Below are 7,074 nucleotides of genomic sequence, written 5' to 3'. Positions count from 1 at the left end.
AAAATTGACCTGTTCGAGCATTTTTCCAAAACAAAATATTTTCAGTTTTAATAAATAAGATTATTCTATAATTTTGCCGCTCACTGTATACCTACCCTCATCATTTAAAATTTTTTTAGATAGCCCCCCCCAAAATTAATTCCTGGATCCGCCCCTGAGAAGAAGACCCCCGACTTCTATTTCCATGTGGCCAGTCGTGAGTTCGATAATTGCAACGACCCGTTGTTTTAACAAGTGAATTTGACCTAATGACACGGTCTTGCGCCTACGACAATAATCCTTTTACAGAACGAAAACGGTACATTCAAATCGTGGTCATCTCCAATTGGAATTCGCTCTCATCGTGATGAGTGTAACGGATGATTTTTCACACCTGATGACATCATTTAATTGCGTCGCGTGTGGGTTGGGCAAATCTCGGTTACCCAAATTCGAAACGTAGGAGGACCGTTTTTCTACCATTTGGAATGCTTTAACTAAAATATTTTCATTAATCATAGGTTACGGCATTGATAAACACTTAATAACATGTCTTTCACACAAAGATTAATAACACATCATGTTTCTTTTTATTATTTAGCCAGAAGCTGTTCTTTGTGGAGAAGAAATGGGTCGATTCAATTCCAGTTGTTTTATTGTTATAGAATTCAGTCCAGTTTTTATATTGGTGCCAACTACCTACAACTGTACATTTTTTCGTTTTTTTAACTTGTTCGGGAATCAGATTATGAACTAATTTCCAGTGCTGAGTCGAATCCAAATTTGGATTAGGAGGAGAAGGTTTAGAAAGAAGAATAAGCCTTAAGTTGTTTTTTTTTTAATATCGATTTTTGTAGTATATCGTGATGAATAAAATAAATCGTCATTCTAAAATTATTATAACTTTTTGATGGCCAACAATATTTATTAATTTGAAATTTTTTGTATGTGTCGTTTAAAAATAAATTAAAAAGCCCTCTATTTTTGGCCATTTTAATTTTTTTATAAAAAACTGTACATAAGAATTTTTTTTTTTAAATTTTTTAAAAAGTCATATTTGGCGTAGACAACCTACTTTATCTCAAAAACTAAGTATCGTAGAGTATTTTAACCTGTTGCATCCTGTTCAGCGCATAATTTTTAAGTCTAAAAAAACATTTCAACCGTTTTTACGACTTAAAATTGACTATTTTTAAGATTTTACTAATGCCTTCAAAAACTCAAAAAAACTCGTAATTTTTTAAACTTGACCCAATACCGTTTTGGGCAATTTTTTGAGTCTTTAGCCCCTCTAGGAATGTAAAAAACGTTAAATGGATCAAATTTAAAGTAATTTTTTTTTGGATTTTTTTGGAAATCCACGATGAATAGTTATTGAGAAAATTTCTGATAAAGTCAAAAATATCAAAAATATAAATACGTCTATAGCTTCAAAACTACTACAAATTTTGCAGTTTAATTGACGCCAATCGATTCCCCGGAACATTTTACATAGGTTTAGGTCACAGTTTTGACGCAATTTACAAAATAAAAAAAAGGAAAAATTTGTCAACACCCCCCCTTAAAAACTAGTGTTTTTAAACATGTCTCAGATTCAATTTAAACCTATCTTATCCGATAGATTTTGACGCGCTAATTACGAATTTCCCAATTATTTTGCGCTATCTCCTTTAGTTTCGCCGTAATCGGCGTTTAAAAATTCAAAATTCTTTTGGTATAAAATGCTCTAAACTCGAAAAATAAACCAAAATTACCCTAATTTTGTAATGTTCTCTTTGTTTCAGGTAAAATTTTTTGAATTATCATTTTTTCGGTAAAAACATTTATAAATTTATAAAAAATAAACACATTTTGATCTAATTTTAAAATATTGTCAAAATACATAATATTTAATAATAATCAAAGCCAATTTTGCAATTTCCTGCCTTCTTTTGACAAATTTTGAAAGTTTTCGCTGCCAAATTTTTTTTTTAAATTAACACATTTTTTGCATTTATTAAGAGTTTCTCGCTAAAAATGTGTTAAATTCACAAAATAGGTAAAAACAGCATGTCAGAGCTAAAATTTTGCAATTTTTACCTTTGTATTGATAAAATGTTCCAAATTCCAATAAATGTAAAAACATTATAGGTATGTGTCAATTTTAAAGTTGATTTTTTTAAATTTTTTGATCAGAATCGGATATAGTGTTTATGCTTCTAGCCTTTATGACTCAATAATATTAAGTAATGAAGTAACATAATATATTGCTGTATTTTCTTCACGCAATTTGAACGAAAATTGAAAATTGCAATTGCCAAAATCACTCTTTCTTGAATCGAGAATTTACAAATTACCTCAGCAGGTTTCTCCATTATAGAAAATATTTTATTTGAAATTTCCATTACGAGTATTACCATGCTGTGAATATAAATGCAAACATGCTAAATGGCATTAAAGACGATGACAAATACTCTGATGAGATGTTTGTGGCCCATTTGATCGGTTTAAACCGCAGAAATGCCAAGGAGGTACACAGGATAAGACCCAAAGCAGGAAGAGGACAACATGTCCGTGGAACTCAGTGTCGTAGGTCATGCACGAGTGCATTGCCGGCCAACGCTTTCTGTCCCCCCCACACACTCACCTCGACGAAGAAGACTCCTCGGAATGCCAAAAAGATCAAGTCCTTGTGTTACCATTTCGAGCTTTGCAATAAAAGAAAAAAATCATAGCGTTGAGCTTATAGAAAGAGCTTGATTTCTCTATTTGGACGAGTTGTCGAGCCAAGAAATGCATATTTATGGTCTTCTGTGCATTCACTATACTTAAGTACTTGAGATAAACAGTGTTTTGCAGTCGGTGTGCAGCTTAATGCATTGCCCATTAAAAGTTCATAAATAAATGAAAGAGCAGGAGGCGATTTTAACTTTCTCTTCGATTAAAAGCGAATCAGGATAATTGAAACGGGAAGCTTGGACCAAATCAATAAAAACCATACAATTTTTGCATCTATCTATTTCATTATAAATAGCTGTTGCGTTTTATGTGGGTGCAATAAATTCTTGATGTTTGTAGTGGCGTTTCTAACGGAATATTTTTGAAACAAATACTTGAAAATTTTGACGTTTTTAGCACAAATTTCATTTTATTGTTGTATATAACTAGTTTGCTGACCTAGACCTGAGGGTAAAAATTGCCACTCTATAATTTCTCCTAGTCTATGGGTCATTTAGGCATTATCCCACGGGTCGAGACAGTCATTAAGTCAACGATAAAGCATATTATGTAGATATGGGTGTGTAACAGGATGAAGTAATGTTATTTATTGGAATAAAGGATAGAGGTAAATGTAACAATACATAATTCATAGGAACGTTATTAAATTTTTATTATCATTATTATATTATGATTGCAAAAATGAGAATTGTACTATTAACACCATTGCATCAATAATGGTTACGTTGACAATATTTAAACATGATTTGGATGTTATTATCTTTTAATAGATGTTGTGTCAAATTTACTCGAAACTAAAATGTGATTGATGATGTTTGGACTTGAAAGAATTCTGTCGCATCCAATGAACCTTCAAACGACACAAGGCCACACATCAAATGATTAATCAACTCTTTCTTTCAACTAGCAGAACGAATTTAGATCAGTAATTGGCAATTTAAAGACGAGTAATGGTCAAGGACGTATAAGATTGTAGTAAAACAACACGACTTGTTGCCATTTTGAGAGAATGCTTTTTTCACTTTGTCAACTTCAGGTCACGTTTTAATTTAATTAGTGTATAATTAGGAAGTGGCACGAAACTGAATCAATGACCAAGTTTTCGACATATAAGGAAAAAGCGTTTTGTACAAGAATAAACAGTTATACGAGTAGTGTGAAAATAAATTCTTTTGCGGTTGCGATATTCGTGATATTGCGATCGCTTTTTTGTCTTTTATTGGATATTGAATAGCGACTCTATGTCGCCGCCTTTGGTGCATTCATGTACAGAATCAAGGGACAAATTCAATTAAATATTCATACATTCTGATAAAGTTTGCTGAAAATTTTTATTACAAACTTTAATGAAAGTTTAAGGGAGGAAAAATTGGATAAATTTCCACGATTTCGACTAATATTTTTCATTTCGTGCAATTCGGTATTGATCGTCGTTGCATAATGGATGTTATGAATGGAATGTAAAATCTCGTGAGAAATTTAAAACCGGTTGAAATAATCGAGTCTTATAACTTTTCTCACTCATCATCGTTTAAAAATTTAATTAATCGCTTTGCTGTATTTCCTAAAAAACTTGTAATATTGCTTTGATGGTAAAAAGTAGGTAATGGTCGATTATGAGGTAAAAACACTTACACGCTTCAAACACGTCCAACTTATTGCTCTGATTCAATTACGAAGAGGCACATTTTCTGGACACGAAATTGCCACAAAAATCCACAAATTTACTCAACTGTAATCTTTTATGGTTTTATTTTTTCTTGCTGGAGTTATCGAAAAGGAGATTTAATCATGTGAATCACCAAAGAAAAATAACACAGTTAACAGTTTCACCTAACGGAAAATTCGAGAAAAATGGGCGCACTAAAACATGTACAGGGTGCTGCATTTTGGATGTCCGAATAGGGAATCTCCGAAACTAAGAGGTTTAGCCAAAAACGAGTAATACATTCTGGGGCTCATTTTTTGAGAAAATAATATTGGTTAAAACCGCATCTCGCTATCGTCTTTTGTTTTTGACTTATAGACAAAAATTGACATTTTAGCGAAATCTAAAAAAATTCATAACTTCGTTATTATAGAAGACACAGATTTGAAATAAAGACATTATAGAGGCACTTTTTTACGTAGAATTTAATAATGTAGTTAACAGTTTTTTTCAGTTGTTTGTTTAGCCGTAATAAAATAAACTTGTATTTTTTTAAATGGGAATCATAGATGGCTATGTCATTTTTAAAAAGCTTGTTTTTTTCTTATCTAAAAAATATATATTTTTCAATATTATATTCAACCTGTGTCACTAATGAAAGAGTTTTCTAAGTACTAAGTGATGAAAAAGATGCAAAATAAATTGTAAATCAACTTATTGGCGCCCAATAACATTTCTTTGTTTTTAAACAAGCTAACATTACCATTGCAACTTCTAGTGATACATAGAGTGATGTAAAAAAAAGCCGCTTTAATTCTTCAATAAAATATATTTTATATGACACAAAAATGACGATATGGCTATTCAAATACCCAAATTCCGTCTATGTCAAAAGTTATTCTACCTCCATTAGATCATCAAAAAAATGTTTTTTCTAATTGTGTTGACTGTTGACACATTTGTGTTTCCTATTTTTGGATTTTTTAAAAATATGTAATAATTTTGTTCTGAAGCTCTCGGATATTTGTTCAATGCTTTTACCGTATCGTATTTTTTAAATCTTTATAATTTTATCTATTTTTTCATCTATTTTACAGTTCACAAAACTCATATTGATTATTATTTACACATTTGGAGTGAAATAGTTTTTCCATGACCAACTATTATCACACAAAATATGTATTTCACTTTTTAAGTATAGTTATAAAAAAATATTTTGTTACAAATATATATTTNTATTGATTATTATTTACACATTTGGAGTGAAATAGTTTTTCCATGACCAACTATTATCACACAAAATATGTATTTCACTTTTTAAGTATAGTTATAAAAAAATATTTTGATACAAATATATATTTTTTAGATCAGAAAAAAATAAGCTTTTCAAAATTGCCATAGCCGCCTATGATTTCCATTTAAAAAAATACAAGTTTATCTTATTACGGCTAAACTAATAACTGAAAAAAATTGTTAACTACATTATTAAATTCCTCGTAAAAAAGTGCCTGTATAATGTCTTTATTTCAAGTCCGTATCTTCTATAACAACGAAGATATATTTTTTTTTTAGATTTCGCCAAAATGTCAACTATTCGGACTTCCAAAATGCAGCACCCTGTACAGTCAGTTTTGATCGGGATTATTCAAACCAATAAATTGATCATTTCCATTTTGCTTTTGTTTGGAAAATGGAATCTGGTGGAGTGTAGTAAACGCAGATTGATTCTGCCAAAGAATTGTGATTAAAATTGACGGACTTTTGTTGCGCTTCTCTAATTAAAAAGCTAATTGAAAAATGATTTTTATCGATTAAATTGACCACATGTCCTGGAAGAGATTCGCAATTCTGTCATGAGCATAGAATTTTCGAAACTCGCGTAGCGTGCTATTTATAATGAGTATATCATTAAAGAATGAATCTTTTATAATTCGATTTCATTTGCTTTGGCTTTATTTATAGTCACGTTTCTGCGTCCGTGCCATCAATCCCTCGGAAATTATTGTTATTAGATGTATACGTTTTATGCAGTTGTAAATCTACAGTTAACTCGATGAAAATTTACAAGTTTTAAAAATCCCAAAAACCTAATTAGATGCGCCACAATGTTAAACATCGTTCACAAAAGTGTTTTTACTCATTGAAAATAAAACGGTAATTATACAGTAAGTTTAATAACAATAATTGCACTTGCATGACTTTGTTTCAACTATGACATTTGTTCAAAAAAAAATTAAAACGATTTGTCGAGAATAAATGTAACAGTATTTAATTATGCACACACACGAAACGGCGCCCCATTCTCACTCAATTCTGATACAAGCAAAAAAATCTAGCAGAAAATCATCCAATTTGAAATTTCACACAAGAATTCACGTTCCGATTCAAACCTGAAAAAACTTTTCAGTCGAGCGGTCCTTTGGAGATTCCTGTTATTGACAAATACCTTTTCAATGTATACTCAACTTGTACTTTATCTTATTATTGTTAAACTATCAATTTGTGTTAATGGGGTTCACACCTAGAGGATCCAGGGGAGGGACATATACCGAGAAATCAAAATAATTTGTAGTCATTTTTGGATCCGAAAACGTACAGTTCGGAATTAAAATTTCGCGCAGTACTGTCATTTTTATAATGTAAACTCTAAAACAACCTTTATATTAATAACCTCATTTTTTACTCTTGTCGTATTTATGTCATTTTGACTTATTTACTTTCAAAAATAG

The sequence above is a fragment of the Tribolium madens genome, unplaced genomic scaffold (assembly GCF_015345945.1).
Source record: "Tribolium madens isolate multiple individuals breed KSU strain unplaced genomic scaffold, Tmad_KSU_1.1 Scaffold_3;HRSCAF=73;Tcas5.2_LG2, whole genome shotgun sequence".
In the NCBI taxonomy this organism is placed as follows: Eukaryota; Metazoa; Arthropoda; class Insecta; order Coleoptera; family Tenebrionidae; genus Tribolium; species Tribolium madens.
Note: the sequence above shows the minus strand (reverse complement) of the source record.